A 24,347-nucleotide genomic window follows, 5' to 3' on the forward strand; every position below is an offset into this window, starting at 1 on the left:
TTTTTTTTTTTAAAGATTTTATTTATTTATTTGAGACAGAGAGAATGAGAGACAGAGAGCATGAGAGGGAGGAGGGTCAGAGGGAGAAGCAGACTCCCTGCCGAGCAGGGAGCCCGATGCGGGACTCGATCCTGGGACTCCAGGATCATGACCTGAGCCGAAGGCAGTCGCTTAACCAACTGAGCCACCCAGGCGCCCTTAATTGTCATTTGTAAAAAGTTCATTCAACCACAGCCAAATGAAACCTTTTCAAGAGCAGGAAGAAACTTAAGATAGTTCTGTATCCTGGGCAGCTTAGTTGGTTAAGCATCTAACTCTTGATCTCAGCTCAGGTCTTGATCTCAGGGTTGTTAGTTCAGGCCCCACATTGGGCTCCATGCTGGGCATAGAGTCTACTTAAAAAAAAAAAAAGTAGATATGTATCCAGAATATATAAAATGCTCTCAAAACTCAATGAAACAAACAACCCAACAACACCATAAAAATTTGCAAAAGATTTAAACAGACATTTCACCAAAGAAGATACAAATAAACACATGAAAATATGCTCATCATCACTAGTTACTAGGAGAATGGAAATTAAAATCACAATGAGATATCATTGCACACTTACTTAGGTTTGCAAGGATGTAGAGCAATTTGATCTGGTGGGACTGTCAAAGGGTACAACTACTTTGGAATAGTTTTTTTAAAATGTTAAACATATAATATATGCTATATATAATAACGCTGCCATAGTGGATGTACTCAAGATAAAACAAAGAATATGTCATTAAAATGATTTTCCAATAATGATCATAGTATAATAGTTGAAAATTAGAAAAAATTAAAATGTCCATAAATAAATAGTATATCTACATAGTAGAATACTATGTATCAATAAACATGAATGAACTATTGATACCCACAATGACATGGAAAAATCTCAAAAATGTTGAGATAAAGAAGTCAGGTAAGAAGGATTATAAATTGCATGATTCCATTTACATAAAACTCTAGAAAATATAAACTTATCTAGAGTGACATGAAGTACATAAGCGACGCTTTGAATTAGGCAGGGATTGAAATGAGAGATTACAAAGGGGCATAAGGAAACTTTTGGGAGATAAATATGTTCATTTTGATTCTAGTAATGATTTTACAAGTTATACATACATCAAAATTTATGCAGATTTACACTCAATATGTATAACATTTTGTATATTAATCATGTTTCAATAAATTGTTTAAAAAGATCAAAATATCCTACAATAAATCTGTTTAAAAAATTAAAGTGAAGTAGTAAGGTAGAGGTGGAGAAGTTCTTTAAAAATATTAACAATATAAAATGTCTCTGAAGATACAGAGTGCTTGGAACATTCATACATTTATAATTTTAAATGGTAGGTTATAGATAAGTATTTGACATTTCTTTGAAAATTATTCATTCTCCTACTGTATGATACATATTTAAACTCTCAGGTATTTACTGAATAGAAGGAAAGCATATAGCCCTAAAAAAAAGGTTGAAAAAAATGGTGTATAGCAGCCTTATTCATAGTAGCCAATACATTGAAAATAATCCCAATAACTATCCACATAAAAAGGAAATTATGGCATATCTATATAATAGAATACTACTCAACAATTAAGAAAAAAAAGAAACTGCAGATACATACAAACACATAATAAATTTCAAAAACCATTATATGGAGTAAAAGAGGCCAGGGCATTATATAAAATTCAGTAAAAGCAAAACTAATCCATGGGTAGGAATAGGGTATGCATTTGAATGGAAAGGGCCAATGATGAATTTTCTGGGATGATAGCTTTGGTCTTTATTCTTTTGGTGTGCAGATTGCAAGGATTTATGCAATTTTGAAAATTCAATGAATGAACCACTTAAGGTCAATATATTTTACTGTATGCAAGTTATACCTCAATATAAAAGAAATATAACCATATATATAAGTTACCTATATAACTATATACCCAACTGTATAATAATTTCTCTTAATTTTTATTATGAGCAGATAGAAGGTTTTTAACAGGAAATTGGGCATATATCTTTTCTGGCCACAAATCAACAAATACATCTACCTTGCCACCTCCCTGGAACATGGATCATGAAGCTAACTTCCTGTTTCCTCTCTTCATGAGCCACCTCTTCCCCCAAACACACACAAACAGATACAAACACATCTATGTTCTCCTTGCTTCCATGATGGCTATCTTAGTTCATTTGGATTTCTATAAAAAATGTTATGGACTGGATGAATTACAAACAGTGGATTTCTTTTTCTTTTTTCTTGCTGTTCTAGAGGTTAGGTCCATGTCAAACTACTGGCAAATTGTGTCTGGTGAGAGCCCACTCCATGGTTCAAAGTGGTTCAGAGCTGGCAGTCTTTTTGCCTTGTCCTCATAAGATGGAAGGGGCAAAGGATCCCTATAGAGTGTCTTTTTTAAGAGCACTAATCCTACCCATGAGGGGTTCACCCTCATGACCTAATCACCTCCCAAAAGCCCCACCTCCAAGTTCCACTATTTTAGGGGTTAGATTTCAACATATGAATTTTGAGGAACACAAACATTCAGTCTATAGTCATGGCTTTCCCTCATCCACAAAGGTATAACAAGTTCCTACTGCTGTGACAGGAAGTTTGAGATTACTTCTTATTATATTTTGCCTGAGACTCTTCTGCTATAAGCCCTTTCCATTTTCTAACTAAGATTACAGATGGAATCTCAAAATGTCAGCAAGCAACTCTGATTTAACTGTCAAATCCCTCCACAGAACTGAGCACTGAGTTCAAATGAGAAAAATGTTACAAGAAGAAATGCAAAATCTCATTTTTCTCCCATATATTATTGTTCTCCAAATCAATCCTGCATTCCAGAATTCATTCCTAAGAGCCTACTCACTGCTAACCATATCTTCACATGAATTTCAGTATATTTTTGATTGATTATGATTTATTATGTTGTGTGCACCCCTCCAAAACTCCCTTCATTCAACCTCATAGAAAATCAGTAATCAATCATGCTTGGCATCTATCCATTTCTTCTTATCCTTATTGTCACTATTTTGGTCAGGTGATGATTATTTCTCACTGAATCGATTTCACAGCTACCAGACCTCTCTTACCACCACAAAAACATCATTCTCATACCACCACTGCTTGAAATCTGCCCTCTTCATTTCCAAAACTTTGTGGTTTTGTAAAGATACCATATTCTTCATCTCTTTTGGAATTTTACACATTCAATTCCTTCTACCTAGAATGCTCTTTCCTATTCTCATTGATAAACTCCTACTTATTCTTTGAGTCTCATCTCAGATGTGAATTCCAATGTGAGGTTTCTCTAGGTACTCAAGAAGAGATTATGTGCCTTTTCTGTGGGTTGCCTTGTCCTTTTGAACTAGGAACCATTATAACTCTTATCATATTGCACTTTAATTGCATATTTACTTACTGTCTCTCCTAGTAGCAATTTGAGGGCAGATACTCTCATTTATTGTAGCATTCCTAATATTTAAAACTAACCATAGTGTTTTCATGAGTTTCAAGTGTTTCATTTGTTGAAGCAATTAATGAATAAGAAAAATACTATTACAGAAATGGGGATAGAAGTCAGAATTCTAGGTTATTTCATATAGACTTCAATAAATATAATGCCAAATATTAAGATAAAGCATAACAGTATACTTTTTCTGATTATACTGAAAGATAAATTAAGTATTTGCTTGATATATATGCACTTTAACTTTAATCATGTAGCTGTATTGTAGAGGTTTTTGATAATTTAACATACATAATTCCATGTTTCAAGTTATAGATTATTCTCTACTAAGGACTGATGGTTATAAAAACAATTTTTGAGGGATGCCTGGATGGCTCAGTCAGTTAAGTTTCCGCCTTCAGCTCAGGTCATGATCCCAGGTCCTGGGATCTAGTCCCGCATCAGCTCCTTGCTCAGCAGGGAGCCTGCTTCTCCCTCTGCCTGTCAATCTTCCTGCTTGTGCCCTGTCTCTGACAAATAAATAAATAAAATCTTAAAAAAAATTTTTTTTGAGCTGTTCTCTGTGATAAAGAGAGACCAGATGGACACTTGTGATGGACAAATTTAAGTTACCATTTTCCAAGATGTTGTGTGCACCCCTCCAACCCACAACTAAAAGAAGTATATAATCTAAGAGCTCCTTACATTATAAATCATACGTAAAAAAACATATATTGTCCTGACCATTTTTTCATTATATAGATTTACTGACTGAATTTTTTTAATGTCAACTAAATTGCTATCAAATGTAAAACAGGATTTGACATAGTTGTTTAAGATCCGTCATTCAGGTTTTGTCAGATTATTTTATAAAGGAGACAAGGTAATTTCAGTACAAATTTAGCCAAAAGGCTAAAGCATGGTTTGTTTTTTTCCTTAACTGTCATGACTAAATTTTGCCTTTGGTTTTGTGACCTAAGGCAAACCTTTCATTTCACATATTTGCTGTAAGTTTGATGGATGAACAGATGGATTGAGCACACTACTGGGTGTCCTATCAGCTGCCTGCAATTCTCCAAATGATGATGGATAACAAAGTATTATGAGTAAACATGTTTCTTGAAAATGGAAATGTTGGAGTTTTGTGCATCCAAGTCAAACAATGCCTTATTCCATATTTTTAGGAGTTTACTTTATGAAGTCCTATTGCAAATTCTCATACTTTAGTATATTTGTAAATATATAATTTGCCCTTTTTTAATCTAATCAGGTATAGAGCAAAGCATGTCAGAATAATCCAAATGTCATATGGATGTATGCCAGCTATTTATTTAAATAGTTTTAAATGTCTGCATAGAAGGCTGACGTTGAATGACTTAATTATCTTAATTATTGATTTCAATCTTTAAAATATCACAGCAATCAGCAATAAGAAACTGAGACTACTTATTGCTCTTAATCTATTCACCTGTTATTAAGATGTTGATTAGGCAAAATGAATCATCAACAGAACTAACTTTTAACTTTTGTTATAACTAGAATTAATAGTCCCACATCTCCCTCCATCACTAGTCATATACAATTAATGCCAAGTCAAGTCTTTGCTTTTAGACTTAAAATGGCTGATAAGTGAATTTACAAAACCATTTCCTGGGACAGTAAATACTTTCAGGTATAGAACACACAGGATAATACTATTATGCATTATATAATTAGAAGTATTACTTCCCATATCAGGTGTTTCCATACTTTCTTCCAATCTATATCAGTTTTTCTTATATATCATTTCCTCATTCATATTGAATGCACAATACTTAGTACAAGTATATTGTCCTAAGATATTTATCTCATTTGGTAACTATGGCACATGATCATGTATAGATTACATACTACATGGTTGAGTGAACAGTCACCATGGTCTTTCAACTTAAGGTTAGAAAAGTACAGACTGAGTACTGGGCCCAAAGAGACCTGAGTTCTATATTGGTTCTGCCACTTGATAACTCAATGACCTTAAGCAGGTCACTGGACACCTCTGCACTGTATTTTCACATCAATAAACATAATAATCTCAATTTATCTGTGTTACTGAGAAATTTTAAAGGGATGATTCATGTAAAGTGCCATTCAGATAGTCATTAATGGGATGCATTTTTTTTTCCTTTTTTAAAGAGGAAAAAAAAAAGGAAGACAGTACTAAAGTTTATAGTTAAGAGTCTTCTAATAATATAACATGAAGAAAAAAAGATTGTCTTTTGAGTATCAAAAGTAAAGTCTATATATGTTCTGTCAATAAAAGGATAGCAAAGTTATCTAAAAGAAACAAAATTTGACGCGATTTAATTGAATGTGTTAGTTCAATCAAAAGAAGAATGATGTGGGGCACCTGAGTGGCTCAGTGGGTTGAGCATCAGACTCTTGATTTCGGCTCAGGTCACGATCTCAGGGTCCTGGCATTGAGCCACACATCAGACTTCCCATTCAGCAGCAAGTCTGTTTGAGAATTCTCTCCCTCTGCCCCTCCCTCTGCTCACACTCTTTCCCTAAGTAAATAAATCTTAAAAAAAAAAAAAAAAGAAGAGTGCTGAGGCAAAGAGGGGAGAGACAAATGAGTAAATGAGTCTCAGAAGCCAGCAACAACAGTGTGCACCCCAGCTGTCTCCGGAGAGGGAGCTTTCACAAACAGACTAAATCTTCCTAGCCATCATGTTTGGATCTATTGGCAAATAATATCAGGAGTCTAGGCAGATACATAAAATTCCCTTAGATAGCTGGTCTGCCTCCAAGTTCATGCTCACCCAGAATTTGCTTCATGGTTATAATTTGGCTTCCTTCCCACTTAATTGTCTTCATAGAATAAACGAACATTTTTTACACACAGGCACTGAGAAGTATCATTACTATTTTTATGACAGTTTTCTTTTCTTTTGTTTTTTTACTGTAACTTAATATATTGGTGGAAACATACTTGCATTGTAGGAGATGGTAATTTGGCCTGGCTACAGAAATGGATATGATACAGATATAAATCGAGATAGAGATATGCCAATACAATCTCTGTGGACTTAAATTCTACTCACTTGTTTTTATTTGGGATCATCATGGTTGTAGCTCTGACCTTCCCAGGTACATTATATAAATTTGCCTGGAACTCATGGGAGACCTACCTGCCCTAACAATATTCCCTATTCATATGTTGGACCAGAAGATTTAAACACTCCGAATGATCAGACCGTTAAAAAATAAATTGCTCAAACAAGTAAATGACTCTTGTCCTTTTCTATACCTTTCCCATCACCAGGACCAAAGGTAGATACATTCATTTCTTGATCTTCCTAATTGCTTAATTTTGCAGTGGGGATAAAGAAGAACCCATTGCATACTGAGAATTGGCCTTGCTGTGTTCTGCCTCATATAGTCCTCTGAGGAAAGTTTCATCCACAAACAAGGGGACTTGATTATTCACATGACCCGTGGAGCAGTCCTACATGCACATAGTTCTCTGTTTTTTGTCATCTGGAAGCAATTCTGTTGATGTGAAAAGAAGTTTGCTTCTCTCTTTTTTTTTTTAAAGATTTTATTTATTTATTTGACACAGAGAGAGAAAGGGAACACAAGTAGACAGAGCAGCAGGTAGAGGGAGAGGGAGAAACAGGTTCCCCACTGAGGAAGGAGCCTCATGTGGGGCTCGATCCCAGGACCCTGGAATCATGACCTGAGCTGAAGGCAGCCACTTAACTGACTGAGCCACCCAGGCGCTCCAGGAGTTTGCTTCTCGTATCATCATGGAAGGATACTGTCTTTGCTGTTTCCATTTTCTAATTTATTCTGGGAGGATCTCTTTGGTTAATCTGTGTTTTGAAAGACAGAACAACAGGTGATTGGGAGATGGGTAGGGTGGCCAGCCCCATAGCTACATAGGAGCATCCAGAGGTCTCAACTGTATATATGTGTGTGTGTGTGTGTGTGTGTGTGTGTGTGTGTGTGTGTGTGTGTGTGGGAGAGAGAGGGAGATTCTGAATAAATTCTAAATAAATCAATTAGAAAAGTATCTCTGGGAAATGTGAAGGTGAGCTTGTGCCAATAAGCAGGATAAGAATGATGGACTAAGAAGTTTGATGCTTATCATAAAATCAGAGATAAGTCAGAGAAGTCCTTTAAGCAGTATAGCCCTGATTAGATTAACATCTGACGTTAACTCTGGTATCAGCAAGGACAATTGATTGGAAAGGGGGATGGGAGGTGTGCAGGCTATGGGGTGATAGTAAATAAAAAGTTTTTAGACTAATACTTAGATGACAGTAAGAACAATGAGAAAAAAATGAAGCTAAGAGCTATTTTTTTCTCATTTCAAATTTTGATCTTGTTCATTTTCATAATGACAGGAAGGAGCAATATACACTGAACACACTGAACACTCTACAAGACGCAACTTTCTTGTGTCCCAGTGTTTCTAGCTCTAGGGCATGCACCCATTTGATACTTCCTTATGTCGCCTCTATGCTGAATTAAATTGACTGTCTTACTCTTTACTCTTTACACAATTCTTTTGTGGATAGTTAGAATCTCAGTTTGCAGTTTTCAATTGTAGATGGATAAGGTTAACCTCTTGGTCATGTGTTTTGACTGTGCCCCAAAGGGCTTACCCCAGCATCTTCATTTTGAGGCCATCTGTAATTAACTGTGGTTGGTGTTGGACCACTGTGACTCTTGCACACCCACATCAACAACACTTAACTGTTAACTCAGCTACAGCTCATGCATTTCCTAATGATTCTTACTTTCTACTGACCCCTCCGGACACCATTTTCTCTAAATACTCTTCTCTATCTGATCACACCCTCCTCAGCGGAACTGTTTGCTATACTTCATGACTCTATTGAGTATTGAGTGTGTGTGTGTGTGTGTGTGTGTGTGTCAATCCCCAGACACTGACTGTATAGAGAACTGCACACAAAGTTCAGAAGGTCAAAAATATTTTTATAATAATAGGAAGATATTATTTTCTTTACTCATTATTTCATGAGTGTGCAGCATAGTCTTCCACAGACTATATGGCATATTCATAATTACCTATGTGAGGCTGGATTTTCTCTATGAATTTCAAACAAAACAGATAGCAGCAGAGGCAAAAATGAAAATTAATCTTTCTTCTCTTAAGTCAGACACTAAAGGCAGTTCCAAAACTTTATATAAAGCAATGTGACTTTTCTCTTAAATTTTTTGAAGATATTGTTACTTCTTATAAAATATTTATGACAACTTATAGTGGATTTTTGCAGTAATTTTAAAATCACTAAGTATTTAAAACTATTAATTAGCCTTATTGTGGTGATAATTTCACAATATATACAAATATCTAATCATCATGCTATACACCTGAAACTAGCATTATGTTACATGTCAATTATACCTAAATCAAAAAACAAAGTCAACTAATTAGAAAAATATTTAATTTCTAAAATAGTAAATATTAATAGATATAATATACATAATCAAACTCTATCTAGATTCCTCAATTATTTTGAAAAGTATCAAAGGGCCCTGCATCCAAGAAGTTTGAAAACACTGGTCTGCAGATTAGTTAGAACCCTAAGAAGAATTCAACATCCTTCTTACAGACCCTGGTACCTTCAAAGTACATAATGGGATGTCCTAGGAATAAACTACAGTAAAATATGACAAAACTCAAACTTTCTCCCATCAAATGTTATTGTATTAACTATGCAACATACCTTCTCTGCAGGATATCAATACACTAATCATGTCAGAAAGCATCATAAGAATTGTTAGACAGAAAAGTGGGCCAATATGCGATTTTCATCATTACACAGCATCTTCTAGATAAACTTTTTAACTCCGAGAAATCCTTAAATGCTGCCTTGTAACACCAGTCAATGGCAATTAGGAATTTCATACTGAGTTGGTGTAACTCCAATTTTAACAGATGTATTTGTTAAGAACAAATAGCAAACAAAGTCTCAAGATAAAGATATCAAGAAAATATAAAAGTCATAAATCAGAACTAAATAGTCTTTGCATAAGAACAAATATCCAAACCAAGTACATTAAAAAATGTCCATAATGTACACTTACCATGATGCGCACTGAGAAATGTATATAATGTTGAATCACTATAATATACACCTAAAACTAATATAGCACTGTGTGACAATTATACTGGAATTAAAAAAAATAATAAAAGTCAAGTTTCACAGCAGACATAGTTTAGCTAATGTAGTCATATTCATATAACTAAAAAAAATTCCATAACAACAGGACCCCCTTTTTTATACCTTGACTCCCATAATTATCTTCGGTGATTTCAAAAATCTGCATTAAAATATCAGTACGACACTCAGTGTTTCCTCAGTTCCTTGACCATCCCAGCTTCAGACATCTTGTCTTTCATCACACTTCAAGCAAGCATCCTCATTGGCATGCCCTAGGTTCATGTTATTATCTTTTCCACACTACTTCCAAAATATAATTTCAACTGTCCTAATAAGAATGAATTTTACATTAGGAGACTAATTACAAGAGTAGCTGAATGATTATCCTAAGTCCACACCCTCTAAGACATAGCAACATAATGTCTTCTAATTACATGTTCAGTCCATCAGCCTTGTTTCTGTAGCAAATGATTTTTCTCAAAAAGTTTTATCATCTGTTCATACTTGGTCCCTGAATCTTATCTTGGGCTACTACTTAGGCTGAATGTCACATGTATCTCAGTATTTTTAAGCTCCACTGTTTCCTTTTAGATCTCACTGGGCCATTTTATCTTATATTTCAGAGAAAAGAGGAGGTAAGTAACAGTAAGTAATTGCAGCTTGGCTTTACTGCATTTTCAAACATTTCCTTCAACTGTCTTCCTTATTTTCTTTTCATTCTTCTCCCAGAGTATGAAGAGTCCTTTCTCATTTATCCTAGTGATTTAGTATATGCATATTTTTTCTTTAAACCATCAAAATATCCTTATTTTTAGTAGCTTGTAAAAACAAAGACATAAAAAATAAAATGAATAGCCATGGCTACCAACCTAGAAACAACGGGCATTTACATTTTTATCTATTTCTTCTTAGGGCTTACTAAAATACTTGTTTTAACATTAAATTTATTTATAAATTATATATTTATAAGGTTTTTAAAATTTAACTAAGTTTTATAAGTTTTTGCATCCTGTTATTGTCATTTAAGATAACAGACTTATGCTCTAGAGGCCATTCATTCTGGCCAGTCTTGCTCCAATCATATATTCATTTATTTATTACGTTATTTAATCTTCACAAGAACCCTGTAGGATAACTGTTACAGATGAGTGTCTTGAGGTTGAGAGAAGAAAGAGACTTGCCCAACATAAAAGAATTACTAAGTAGCTGCACTAGCATTCAAATCTTTGTTCTCACTCCTAGTTTAGTGCTCTTCTACTGTACCATACACAACAAAAAGCAAGGAAGGAGATGAAAACAAAACAAACAAACAAAACAAAATCAAGAGGACCATAAACCAGGAGATCATGGGGAAGTAAAAGATTAGAGCTGAGCTCAAGAAGCAATGTATGATATCAATGATATGGAGTATGACACTGGAAACAGAAGGGAACATTGACAATTTAATATACCAAAGCTAACTGAGTGAAATAAATGATATTTTTTGTAGTACCTTATAGAATTGTGTGTGTGTGTGTGTGTGTGTATTCCATCAATAGCCAACTGCCAGTCTGAGTCAATAATCAGAAATACTTGGTGCTACATCAAGTGACTATATATGAAGAGAAGTAGCAAAAAATTCTGACAGAGAAACAACTTCATTCCTCAATCTCTTTATACAAATGTTCCTGGTAATCTCTCTCTTCTTCTTCTCTCCATCCTAATCCTTGTCCTGGAATGTAACACTTTCTTTGCTCTCTTTTTTGCAGGTTTGCATGTTTTTGATATATTTATAACATGTTAACTGTATATATACATACACATACATATTCCCGTTGTTATAAAACTTCATAATTTAAACTTAAGCTTCAAGATTTCATAATTAACTTTTGCAAAATTTAGTAATGCTAAATCCAAAGCATTCAGGCAGAAATTACAGCTTTTATTTCTAAATCAGGAGTCCACGCTTTCAGGTATGAGACATCCACAGAACTTGAGCAGATGATAGTTTGCAATTAATATGAATTTTAAAAGCTGAATGTTGAGTGTATAATAGCATTTGCTTTGCCTATTATTAGATATTGAATTTTACTCATGTACTGCTTTAAAAAATTACTCTACACTCTGCCACTTTGACCTTACTGGAGATTAGGAAATGAGAAGTTATTGAGTGAGGAGATCCAACAAAATTACAATTACAGAAATCTCTGAATGCTGTATGTAATTGAATTTATCCACAAGCCAAAAATCAATGCAGTCATCCAGAAACACACCAAATGTGACATATGGCTTTTTCTGCCTTATCAAGCCTAATTGATGTTGGAGGAAATAAATGAGAGAAATAGTTATTCTTATAGTAGGAGTCTCTAAGGATATATCAAATAGCCATTGATAAGAGCTAAGGGTAATTCATATTTTTGAATCTCCATTGATGGCAGCAGTTGAGACCAACTCCTTTCCTATCTTAGGCTCCAACTCCTACAATTTCTCCCTGCATTCCTATCGGGAGTGGTTAAAAAGAAGACATTTATTTAGTGGTTAGATATTGGCATGTAATGGTTTTTGAGATGTCAGCTTTGGGATTAAAAGTCAAAATATGATAGCTTATTAAATAAAATAAGAGTTTTTATATAATTTTAAGCATGTATGTAAGTACTCACATCTTTTCTATAGTAAAATAAAACTATATTTTTTAAAGTCTGAGAATAATGTCAGAGCTCACAACATCTTATTTCTTTGTTTTGTTGATATAATATTTTTGCTCTTGTTTTCCACCCAAATAAACTATCACTATTTACACATATATCCACACATGTATACGTATTCATGCATTTCCACATTGGACCAATACTAAAAGGCCCAGTTCCTTCACTGTGCTGGATGGATGTGGATGTCTCCTACCTATTTATTGCTTTAACAATTATTTCTACACAGGACATATTTAATTTTTATCCACATGACCAGGAATAGTGCTATTCAAAGTGTATCTTGTAGACAGGTGGTGGTTTGCAAACTGTTATCAAATGGCAACAAATTAAGTGCAGAAATTGAAAGTAAATATTTAGAAAATCATATGGCACTTTGACCAATATTTTATGTCTGTGAATTACAGAAAAAAATTGGGACATGCATTTTGCATGCATTTTTTAATCTTTAATTTTCTAGTAATTCATTTTAATTGCATTAAAAATTGTTCCGTATAGAATTTTTTCAAAAAGACCATCACAATGGTGTTTTGAAACACTTGCCTAGAAGGGCAGAGCTCAATAATCTTACTTATTTTTATTGTCTGATAAACATTTTAGGGAGATTTCCTATTTTCAGTAATAATTTTCTTAAAATCTTAGAATCAAGTTAGGGTGGTCTTCTTGCTTTCATTATACCCTGTAAGTATCCATTATCACAATATATATTATACCGTATTTATAAAATATATGTATTACATCATATGTTTTCAAAATTTAGAGTATAAAAATACCTGGAATCCTGTCATAAAAGGTAGGTTCTCAATGCCTAAACTAGAAAACTCTGTTTTCCTTTTAAAAAAGAACTCTAAATGATTCTGATTCAGACTATAATCTGACCTATATTGCTTCTTTATAGTTACATGCTTGCTACCTTAGATCCCCCATGTGGATGTAAGTTACTGAAATGAAATCAATTGTATTTCTTATATTGTTTTATCATTAAATCCTGAATAAATGTTTATTTAAATAATTACTCATCAAGCAAAAAAATATATAAAAACTTCATTTTATCAGTGATTACTTAGGTCCAGAAGTTATGGTTCATCACCTGAAATATGTACTATTTTCTATTTCTATCACATAAAATTTCATGTATCTATGATTTGAACTATAACACAGTGATTGAAATTATATTTATTGAAACTCTGTAATGGTGAATTTAATACTTAGTTTACAATGTAAAGAATTAGGAATGCAAAATAATAAATATTATATAATTATAAGCTTCATATGATTCCTTATAAATATACCTACATGTTTTTATAAGCTGGAACTAGAAACTATACAAACTTTAATTTCAAGATAGTAAGCTACTTTTTGTCACACAGGAATGGAAAATTGAGTTTATCATTGGTGTAGATAGTTCCTTTGAATTAGAAAGTAATTTGATTGAGTCATTTACACAAGTTTAAAGCAAGTGCTCACATACTATTCTTGAAGAAAACTGTAAAGTCTGTTAAGCCCGAAGAAAGATATTCAGGAAGAGTATGATTTCTGGTTTGGTAAAATAAATGATGTGGCCATCTGAGTTGGAGACATCCCTCTAAAAGCTCCAGCACTTCTCTGGTAGAAAAGTTCCACACAAAATATCTCTGTGTTGATATAATAAGTCATCTATATGTGATGACTTCCACATCATTATCTCTAGCCCAGACAAATACTATCAATTCCAAACTCTTCTATCCTGCTTCCTACTTGGTACCACCTACTGATTGTTTAATAATAGGGCAAACCTAAAATGGATGAAGTGTAACTAACTGGTTTTATAACAAACCTGTTCTATTCTCAGTCTTCCACATCTCAGTAAATAGAACTGTAAGTCACCTAGATATAAGGACCAAAATCCTAAGGCAGACCTTTGATTTTCTTTTTTCTTTTTTTTTTTACTAACCTATATTAAATACTCAGCAAGACAATTCAATCTCCAAAATATATCTATCTGAAATCCACCTACTTCATATCCATTACCACCACTCCAGACCAAAGCAAAATTACTTCTAACCTGAGTTACAGCTATTGCCTTCCTAACTGATTTCCTTCTTTCACTTTTGCTTCTTGGCAACCCATTCTCCATCTAAATACAAAAGTAATTTCTTTTCAAAAGTAATTCATTTTAATTGCATTAAAAATTTCTCAATGCTTTAATTAAAATACATCAATGGATACCACTTAAATATAGCATTATGCCTGAACTATTTTCTTTCTTTTTTTTTTTTAAGATTTTAGTTATTCATTTGACAGAGAGAGAGAGAGAGCACACAAGTAGGCCTAAGAGCAGCAGACAGAGGGAGAGAGAGAAACAGGCTCCTCGCTGAGCAGAGAGTCCGATGTGGGGCTCCATCCCAGGACCCTGGGATCATGACCTGAGCCGAAGGCAGACGCTTAACCAACTGAGTCACTCAGGTGCCCCTGAACTAATTTCCATGATCTACAAGTCACTGCATTACTGAGTCTTGGATATTCTCTGACTACTTTCCTTCATGTTTCCTAGTTATTTACTATGCTTCAGCTATATCATATCTCAGTATCATCTCTGTAAATCACTTTATTTGAGTTGATAAAAACCAATTCTTAGATTATTAACACTAACATTATGGGTACTCTCTAAAATGGCTCCTAAGGATCTCCATTTCCTGGTATTCAAGCCCTTGTTTAGTCTACTCCTTGAATGTGCGCTAGACCTAATGGCTCATTTCCATGAACAGAAAATGGCAAAAGTGATGTGATAGCACTTTCACAATCAGATTACAAAGATACTGTGGCTTCCAATTTACTCGCTCTCCCCTACTCTTTCAATTGCTTCCTCTGAAGGAAACCAACTGTCATGTTGCACAGTTCTATGGACAGACCCACAACTAACTTTTCCAGGAAACATCCAGCCATGACCTGATGTCTTTCCATACAGCTACATTTGGGGATTATAGTAATCCCTCTTTCCTTGTGCCTTTAGGGCTGGTAGTAGTGATGATTCTTGTTACTGGTGGTTCCAGGGGCCCTATTCTATTTCTTTTTAGGTCCTCTAAACCCTGCCATACTTTCACCAATAGTTTTATGTTGAATTTTCTCAAATTATCCAGTTTGAGTGTACTACGTGTTTTCTATTGGGACACAGATGCTCATAGGGGAGAATAAAAACAGACTCAAGCGATTGGCAATTTTGTTACATGGTTAATGCACACAGAGAAACATGACCAAAATAGAAGGAAAAACATGACACATCACAACTAGTAATATAAAATTCAGTGATCAGTGTTCTTGATCATATATTTTAATTTTCACCTGAGGTGTGCATGCACATACACACACACACACACACACACACAATATTGTGTAAGTTGGGACTGATTCCAGATGCAATTAAAAGATACCAAATGGTAGCTTATACTAAGAACATTTATCAATTTTACAAGGAAAGTGCAGAGATGGGTAATCTTAGAGTTTTTGTTTGTTTGTTTGTGTTTGTTTTTTAGCAACTCAATGATTTCAGTAAAGCCCCAGGATTTTCCCAGCTTTATGAGCCACTATTCTTCAAATATGGGTATTTTTTCCCTTTTATTGTTCCTGTTACCTGACTGCTAAGTTATCTGCAGAAGTTCTGGCATCACAAATATATTCAAAAATAAGAACCAAGATAGAGCATTGAGGAATTAGTGACAATAAGGCCCTTAATTTGTGTACTTTTCCCATATTTTATAAAAATAGATTTTTCAGGAATCTTAAGTCAAACCCTTCTCTTTCCTTTGCTAGAATTTGCCATAAGGTCACCTTGAGTCAAATGGGAGAATGGGAAGGCAAATAACTGACAAAAGAGAGTGGGGTTAACATAGTTACGATTCATCCCTAGAGCTGGAGAAAAGGTCCATCTGGGGTTCTCTGGTGAAAGAACTTTCCCTACAACATCAACAACAAGTTCTAGAGGTTTTAAACAGGGAATAAAAAGGAAAAAGGCTATGGGTAGCCAACTCACATTTCCTGCAACAAGCACTTGTCATAATCTAGTATGATCACTTACTTATATTTATTTAATTCTACTTGATACATTATGCATTTCTAGTCCCAATCCCAGCAGCTTGCACATAGTTACTTAACAAGCATTTATTGAGTTAAAGAACAAATAAACCCTGGCAGGCATGGTGACAAATGGAATTTATCTGAAATTTCTTGCTAATATCTAATTACTAGGTTCATTAATTGACTTTTAGGTGCTTAGAATCAAGAAGGACTGAAAGAAATCTAGTTCAACCTTCCATGCACTTAATCCAGAGAGACAAAATAATTCAGCCTCTATTTAAAAATTCATAAGGGGAATGATAATGCCCAATTCCATTTTGAAACAGTGCTAATTATTAGAAAATTCCTATAAGAGCATTTGCTGGAACCACAATGAAATCATGCTCACACACTTCCTCTCCCAACCCTGTTCAAAACTCACTCTTCTTTATGTTCAAATCATCTACCTTTTTTCCCCTTGTGTTATTCCAGTTGCATTCCATCATTTCAAAGACCTCTTAAATTCTGGTGTTAAAAATTCTGAACAATATTTCAGATACAGGTGTTTCACCATTGACTGCTATATTTTTCTTTTTGTCTGACAAAAAAGACTATCCTCATCATATCTTTGCAATTGATCCTTTACTTCATACCTACGCTATAATGCCTAAGGTATAACCATTTGTTTATGGTGTTATATGTATATGTCTGTTTTCCAATCTATATCACAAGCCCTTTAAAGCCAGGAACCACTTCCTAATTTATTTTATTTCTCCATGGCATCTACAAGATCCCTATGAAATAAAGAAATGACACATTTTAGTAGAAGGACAAGAGGATTTGTTACCCCAAAATAAGTACATTCTTTGGGAAAAATTTCTCAGTCAATTTGTTTTAATTTTCCTTACCTTTAAAATGGAACGATTGGGGTGCCTGGGTGGCTCAGTTGGTTAAGTGTCCAACTCTTGATTTTGGCTTAGTTAATGATCTTAGGGTCATGATATCCAGGGCCATGTTAGGCTCCATGCTCAGTGCAAAGTCTGCTGGAGATTCTCTCCTCTTCCTTTGCCCATCTCCCACCACTCACTTATGCTCTCGAAAAAAAAAAGAAAAAACAGAACTATTAAGAATCTGATATCAAAAATTGTCTCAAAATAAGTTTTAATACTTTATATACTTCTAAATCATGATAATCATGCATATAATAAGAATTCATATTACTATATGCTATGGAAGTTTGTCAAATATTTAGTGATTTAATTTTAAGTTTCACATTATATATTAATATAGATATTTTTAACCTATAGTACATATTGCTAAGTATTTGGGTTCAATTTTCAAAACTCCATGAAGGTATTAAATTCACTGATACTAACCAAATTGTGAGGCAATCTGATCTTGCTGAAACACATCCCTTCCATACCTTTTTACTTTAGCTCTAACCCAACCAGCAATTATTTTATTCTTATTTTACTAATTTGTGATATAGCACAGGTACCAACAGGTATCATGTTAATTCTTTTCAAAATTTTGAATTCTATAATTTTGTATCATAAAAGGTAAAGATCAGAATAAACATGCTATAATCAGATTCTATATGTACCAAATAATTATACTGGAAAAAAAACAATTATAAAGATAGCAGTAAGTGTGATGAGGCAAAAATCATAGTAGAAAACAATGTTTTATATACCTATTTTTGATAAAGTTTGACCCCAAGTAATTTTGTTTCTTACTTATTATCTAAACCATTTTTATTTCCTTTTATAATTTTCTGAGTTAGAATATATTAGAAGCCACAAATTTCAAGCTTTCCTTGTATTTAATGTCATAGAGATGGTTATTCAGATTTAGTTTTAAGCAGGAGTGGGGCACAGAACCCCAAGTTAATATTAAAAAATTAATTTATTGTACCTAACCCAACTTTTAAATCTACTTACTGGTCCTAATTCTGCCCTGTAGAAATACTCTAAAATAATGCTCCTTTTTCTTCATAGAGTGTGCACAAACACATGCTGTATACAGCATAGACATAAATGTACCCTTTTTGTAATCCCTCTCTGATATGGACTTGCTCACAAAAAGTGGGTTTCTTTTTCCCCATCTTCCATGCAGTAAGCGTGAAGGATAACTTGCTCTGTGAGAAGTTCTGCAGATGTCTAGCTTCTTTTCCTGAAACTAATTTATCACAGATACAAAGCAGTAGGAAGTCTATCTAGTTTCCAACATAAGCTGTATTTCAGACTGTTAATTTTCCAGGAAATAAAGCAATTCAACCAGGAATAATACTTGAAAGATGTAAGCTTATATTATTTTCTTGTTTTTACTTCTTATATTTTTATTCTCTTTGTTCTTTATTAGTATGCATTACTGTTATTTCAAACCAATATGAAAAGGAAATCTACCAAATAAAATACCAATGCCTATCTTTAAAGAAAAACACAGTATTATGCATCATATGCATGCATGTGTGCACGAGTGCACACACACACACACAGAGGTTATTCTAAACTCGTATTTTGTGTGTTTTTACTCCCCTGCTTTTAATTTTTATTGTTATTTTTTGGAAAGGGTCAAGGAGATTCCAAGTAAGAGAAAGTAGTATACCTTATTAAAAAAAAACAAAAACCTAACTAAAGCAATAAAAGGAGAATGAAAAAGCCCACAGAGGGCCATTTAAAGAAATAATGAAAACTAATTACCAAAAAACTCTCTAACCTAAGAAAAAAGAAAGGCATCCAAAAGGCAACTGAAGGAAACACAATAAAAGCAGAAATTGCAAAGAGAAAAGATTTTCATGTGAAAGATTTTGAAATAGACAAAAAGTCTTCATAAAAGGAAACAACAAAACACGATGCTTGAAATAAGTGTTAGCAACTAATAAATGATAATGACATTTCAAAAGCCATCAATGTGCAATGCATTTGAGTGTGACACAATACAATAATACGTGAAGGGATTTTAGGGATTACTTTTGTAGTCCATATTAAAGGAATAATTCTGTTTAAAAAAAGATACTAGTTTAATTTTCAGATAAGGTGTTCTGGAAAGCATTTTCTCAGTCTCTCAGAGCATGTATGTAAAAGATATAATCAGGTCTCCTTGTAAACATTGTTTTTTTAAATATCAATTTTATCTGTTATTTAAAAAACTCCCAGAAATTTTAATAAAATGTAAGATCAGCCTTTTAGAAAGCATTCATATATATCAACAGAAGTAGACTGAAAGATTTCTTTTTTTTTTTTTAAAGATTTTATTTATTTATTTATTTGAGACAGAGAGAATGAGAGACAGAGAGCATGAGAGGGAGGAGGGTCAGAGGGAGAAGCAGACTCCCTGCTGAGCAGGGAGCCCGATGTGGGACTCGATCCCGGGACTCCAGGATCATGACCTGAGCCGAAGGCAGTCGCTTAACCAACTGAGCCCCCCAGGCGCCCCCTGAAAGATTTCTTGAGGCAAAAATCTTCCATATTATTATCTATCAATTTCATAATGCATTTGAATGAAGAAATTGAAAAATTACTAACTTTAGAGATAAAATCCTATTCATACTGATGATATCCATTGCTGTCAAAACCCCAAAGATTCTTACCTGAGAGAAACAATATGCTCACAAGTTCCTTCTCTAGGAATTTGGCATATAAAGTTGTGATGCTGAGAAGTGTGCTTTTAAGGAATCTGTAGCTGAAACTAGACAGGAAGATGGTGAACAAACTCAAATGATAACTTCCTAGAACCTGTGGAACTTCAAGTAGTTTCTAAGATCCACTCTTTCAGCTTTCTAAGATTAATAAGGCTGTAGGAGCATGAATCATCCTCTACAGTGTTAGAATTTAGACATATCTTTTTGGAAGATACAGTTCAATCCACTACAACACACAAATGACATACAGTCTCATTGCAAAGTAAAATGGATAACACCGTACATGCCATTTACATGTAATTCCATGTTGTTTTTTTTTTAAGGAAGAATTATGTTGAACAATAAGGTAAAGATTATCTTTATAAATATAAGCACTAAATTTGTGTTTATTTATGAGTAAATGGTTTCATTGATAAGATAGGGTGGTTAAAATAAAAATGGTACCCAGGGAATAATTCCATATTAGTTTATACCTTGAATTGTTTTTAAATAGACTTTACTTTTCAGAGCAGTGTTAGATTCATAGCAAAATTGAGCAGAAAGTAGAGAGAGTTCCTATATACCTACTGGCCCCTTGGGCTCTCCATTTTGCTCCACTAATTAATTTATCTATTTTTTCACCAATATCACAATATCTTGATTACTTATACCTTAAAGTAAATCTGAAAGCCAAGTAGTGTCAGTCCTCCAACTTGCTTCTCCACCAATATTGTATTAGCTATTCTGGGCCTTTTGTCTCTCCATATAAACTTTGTATCAGTTTCTCATTTCTGCAAAATAAGCTGTTGGAATTTTGACTGGGATTTCAACGATTCTATAGATCATGTTGAAAAAAATTAATATCTTGACAATGTTGAGTCTTTCTATGTACCACCATGGAATATTTGCTTATTTAATTCTTTGATTTTGTTCATCAGAGTCTTATAGTTTTCCTTATATTGATCTTGTGCATTTATTTTATTAGGTTTATACCTAAGTATTTCATTTATTTGGGTACTACTGTAAATAACATTGTGGCTTTCATTTCAAATTCCATTTATTCATTGTGGCATATAGGAAATTTGTAGGTGAGTTTTGTACATTAATCTTGTATCTAACAGATATATTCAGAACATTCCATCTAAAAACAGTAGAATAACAATTGCACTACTAGGTATTTACTCAAAGGATGCAAAAATACAGATTTGAAGGGGTATATGCACCCCAATGTTTATAATAGCATTATTAACAATAGCCAAACTATGGAAAGAGCCCAAATGTCTATCAACTGATGAATGGATAAAGAAGATGTGGTATATATATATATATTCTAGAATATATATATATATTCTAGAAAGAACACAAATATGTGGAAGTATTAAATAACATGCTACTAAACAATTACTGTGTCAACCAAGAAATTAAAGAGGAAATAAAAACACATGGACACAAATGAAAATGAACACACAATAACTGGACATCTTTGGGATGTAGTAACAACTGTTCTAAGAGGAAAGTTTACAGCAATACAGGCCTACCTCAAGAAGCAAGAATAACTGCAAATAAACAAATACGCCTTACACCTAAGGGAGCTAGAAAAAGAAGAACAAACGAAACCCAAAACCAGTAAAAGGTAGGAAATAATAAAGATTAGAGCAAAAATAAATGAAACAGAAACTAAAACAAAAAACAAGCAGTAGCAACAACAACAAAACAATAGAACAGATCAATGAAACCAGGAGATGGTTCTTTGAAAACACCAACAAAATTAATAAAACTTTAGCCAGACTCATCAAAACAACAACAAAAAAAGAGAGAGGACTCAAATAAACAAAATCAGAAATGATTCAGAAATAACAACTGACACCACAGAAATACAAAGGATGATCAAAGAATGTTATGAAAAATTATACACCAAGAAATTGGACAACCTAGAAGAAATGATAAATTCCTAGAAACATATAACCTCCCAAAACTATATCAGGGAGAAATGGAAAATTTGAATACACTGATTACCAGCAATGAAATGGAAGCAGTAATCAAAAAATTCCCTATAAAAAAAAAATTCCCTATAAACAAAAGGCCAGGATGAGATAGCTTCACAGGTGAATTCCACCAGACATTTAAAGAGTTATACCTATTCTCAAACTATCCAAAAAACAGAAGAAGAAGGAAAACTTCCACATGCATTCTATGATGCTAGAATCACCCTAATATCAAAACCAGATAAAGACACTACAAAAAAGAGAGCTACAGGGCGCCTGGGTGGCTCAGTTGGTTAAGCGACTGCCTTCAGCTCAGGTCATGATCCTGGAGTCCCGGGATCGAGTCCCGCATCCGGCTCCCTGCTCGGCAGGGAGTCTGCTTCTCCCTCTGACCCTCCCCCTCTCATGCTCTCTCTCTCTCTCTCATTCTCTCTCTCAAATAAATAAATAAAATCTTTAAAAAAAAAAAAAAAGAACTACAGGCCAATATCTCTGATGAACATAGATGCAAAAATCCTCAACAAAATTAGTAAACTGAATCCAACAAAATATTTTTTAAAAAATCATTCACCATGATCAAGTGGGATTTACTCCAGGGATGCAAGTGTGGTTCAATATTTGCAAACCAATCAATGTAATATAGCACATCAATAAAGGTAAGAATAAAAACCATATGATCATTTCAATAGATGCAGAAAAAGCACTTGACATAGTACAACATTAATTCATGATACAAATTCTCAACAAAGTAGGTTTAGAGGGAACATACATCAACGTAATAAAGGCTGTATATGAAAAACCCACAGCTAACATCATCATCAATGGGAAAAAACTGAGAGCCTTTCCCCTAAGGTCAGGAAGAAGACAAGGATGTCTACTCTCACGATTTTTATTAACATAGTACTGGAAGTCCTAGTCTGAGCAATCAGACAACCAAAAGAAAAAAAAGGCATCCAAATTATTAAGGAAGAAGTAAACTTTCACTATTTGCATAAGACATCATACTATATAGAGAAAAATCCTAAAGACTCCACCAAAAAACTACTAGAATGAATTCAGTAAGGTCACAGAATACAAAATCAATATACAGAAATATGTTGCATTTCTATTCACGAACTACGAAGTAGCAGAAAGAGGAATTAAGAAAACCATCCCATTTATAATTTCACCAAAAATAATAAACTAGGAATAAAGTTAATCAAGGAGATGGAAGACCTATACTCTGAAACTATAAAACACTTATGGAAGAAACTGAAGATGATACAAACAAATGAAAAGATATTCCATGTTCATGGATTGGGAGAACAAATATTGTTAAAATGTTTATGCTACCCAAAGCAATCTATAGATTTAATGCAGTCCCTATCAAATACCACAAGCATTTCTCACAGAACTAGAAAAATAATCTTAAAATTTGTATGGAATCACAAAGACTCCTAATAGTCAAAGCAATCTTGAAGAAGAAAAACAAAACTGGAGCTATCACAATCGAGCACTTCAGGATATACTACAAAGCTGTAGTAATCCAAAGAGTATGGTACTGGCACAAAAAAAGACACATAGATCAATGGAACAGAATAGAAAACCCAGAAATAAACCCACAATTATATAGACAGTTAATCTTCCACAAAGCAGGCAAGAATATCCAATGTGGGGGGGGACAGTCTCTTCAACAAATGGTGTTGGGAAAACTGGACAGCTACATGCAAAAATAAATAAATAAGAAAGAAAGAAAGAAAGAAAGAAAGAAAGAAAGAAAGAAAGAAAGAAGAAAAGAAGAGAAAGAAAGAAAGAATAGAAGGAAGGAAGGAAGGAAGGAAGGAAGGAAGGAAGGAAGGAAGAAACTGGGTTACTTTCTTAAACTATACACAAAAATAAACTCAAAACTAAATGTGAAACATGAAACCATAAAAATCCTAGAAGAGAGCACAGGCTGTAATTTCTCTGACATTGGCTGTAGCAACATTTTTCTAGATATGTCTCCTGAGGCAAGGGAAACAAAAACAAAAATAAACTATTGGGACTTCATCAAAATAAAAAGCTTCTGCACAACAAAAGAACACTCAACAAAATTAAAAGACAACCTACTGAATGGGAGAAAATATTTGCAAATGATATATCCAATAAAGGGTTAGTATACAAAATATATACAAAACTTTTAACACTCAACACCAAAAAAACCCAAACAATACAATTAAAACATGGGCAGAAGATACAAACAGACATTTTCTCCAGATAAGATATACAGATGGCCAAAAGACATCTGATAAGATGCTCAACATCACTCAACGTCAGGGAAATGCAAATCAAAACCACAATATCATCTCACACCTGTCAGAATAGCTAAAATCAAAACCACAAGAAACAACAA

General features: G+C 33.7%; 1 long non-coding RNA gene across 14 annotated transcripts in view; it reads right to left on the reverse strand.

Moving 5' to 3' along the window:
• The window catches only part of LOC102742234 (uncharacterized), a 676,629-nt gene that overhangs the window by 211,171 nt on the left and 441,111 nt on the right, over positions 1-24,347 (reverse strand). For 11 of the 14 annotated variants that reach the window (XR_014147837.1, XR_014147834.1, XR_014147836.1 and 8 more), the window contains one exon: positions 17,278-17,463. The exons of 2 other annotated variants lie outside the window; for them this stretch is intronic. This is a non-coding gene — a long non-coding RNA (uncharacterized LOC102742234). Of the gene's footprint in view, positions 1-7,079; positions 7,332-17,277; positions 17,464-24,347 lie in introns of those variants that run through there. One more of the 14 variants, XR_014147840.1, reaches the window with a different exon arrangement.

The sequence above is a fragment of the Leptonychotes weddellii genome, chromosome 8 (genome assembly GCF_054177405.1).
Source record: "Leptonychotes weddellii isolate Sample4059 chromosome 8, ASM5417740v2, whole genome shotgun sequence".
NCBI classification, from domain to species: domain Eukaryota; kingdom Metazoa; phylum Chordata; class Mammalia; order Carnivora; family Phocidae; genus Leptonychotes; species Leptonychotes weddellii.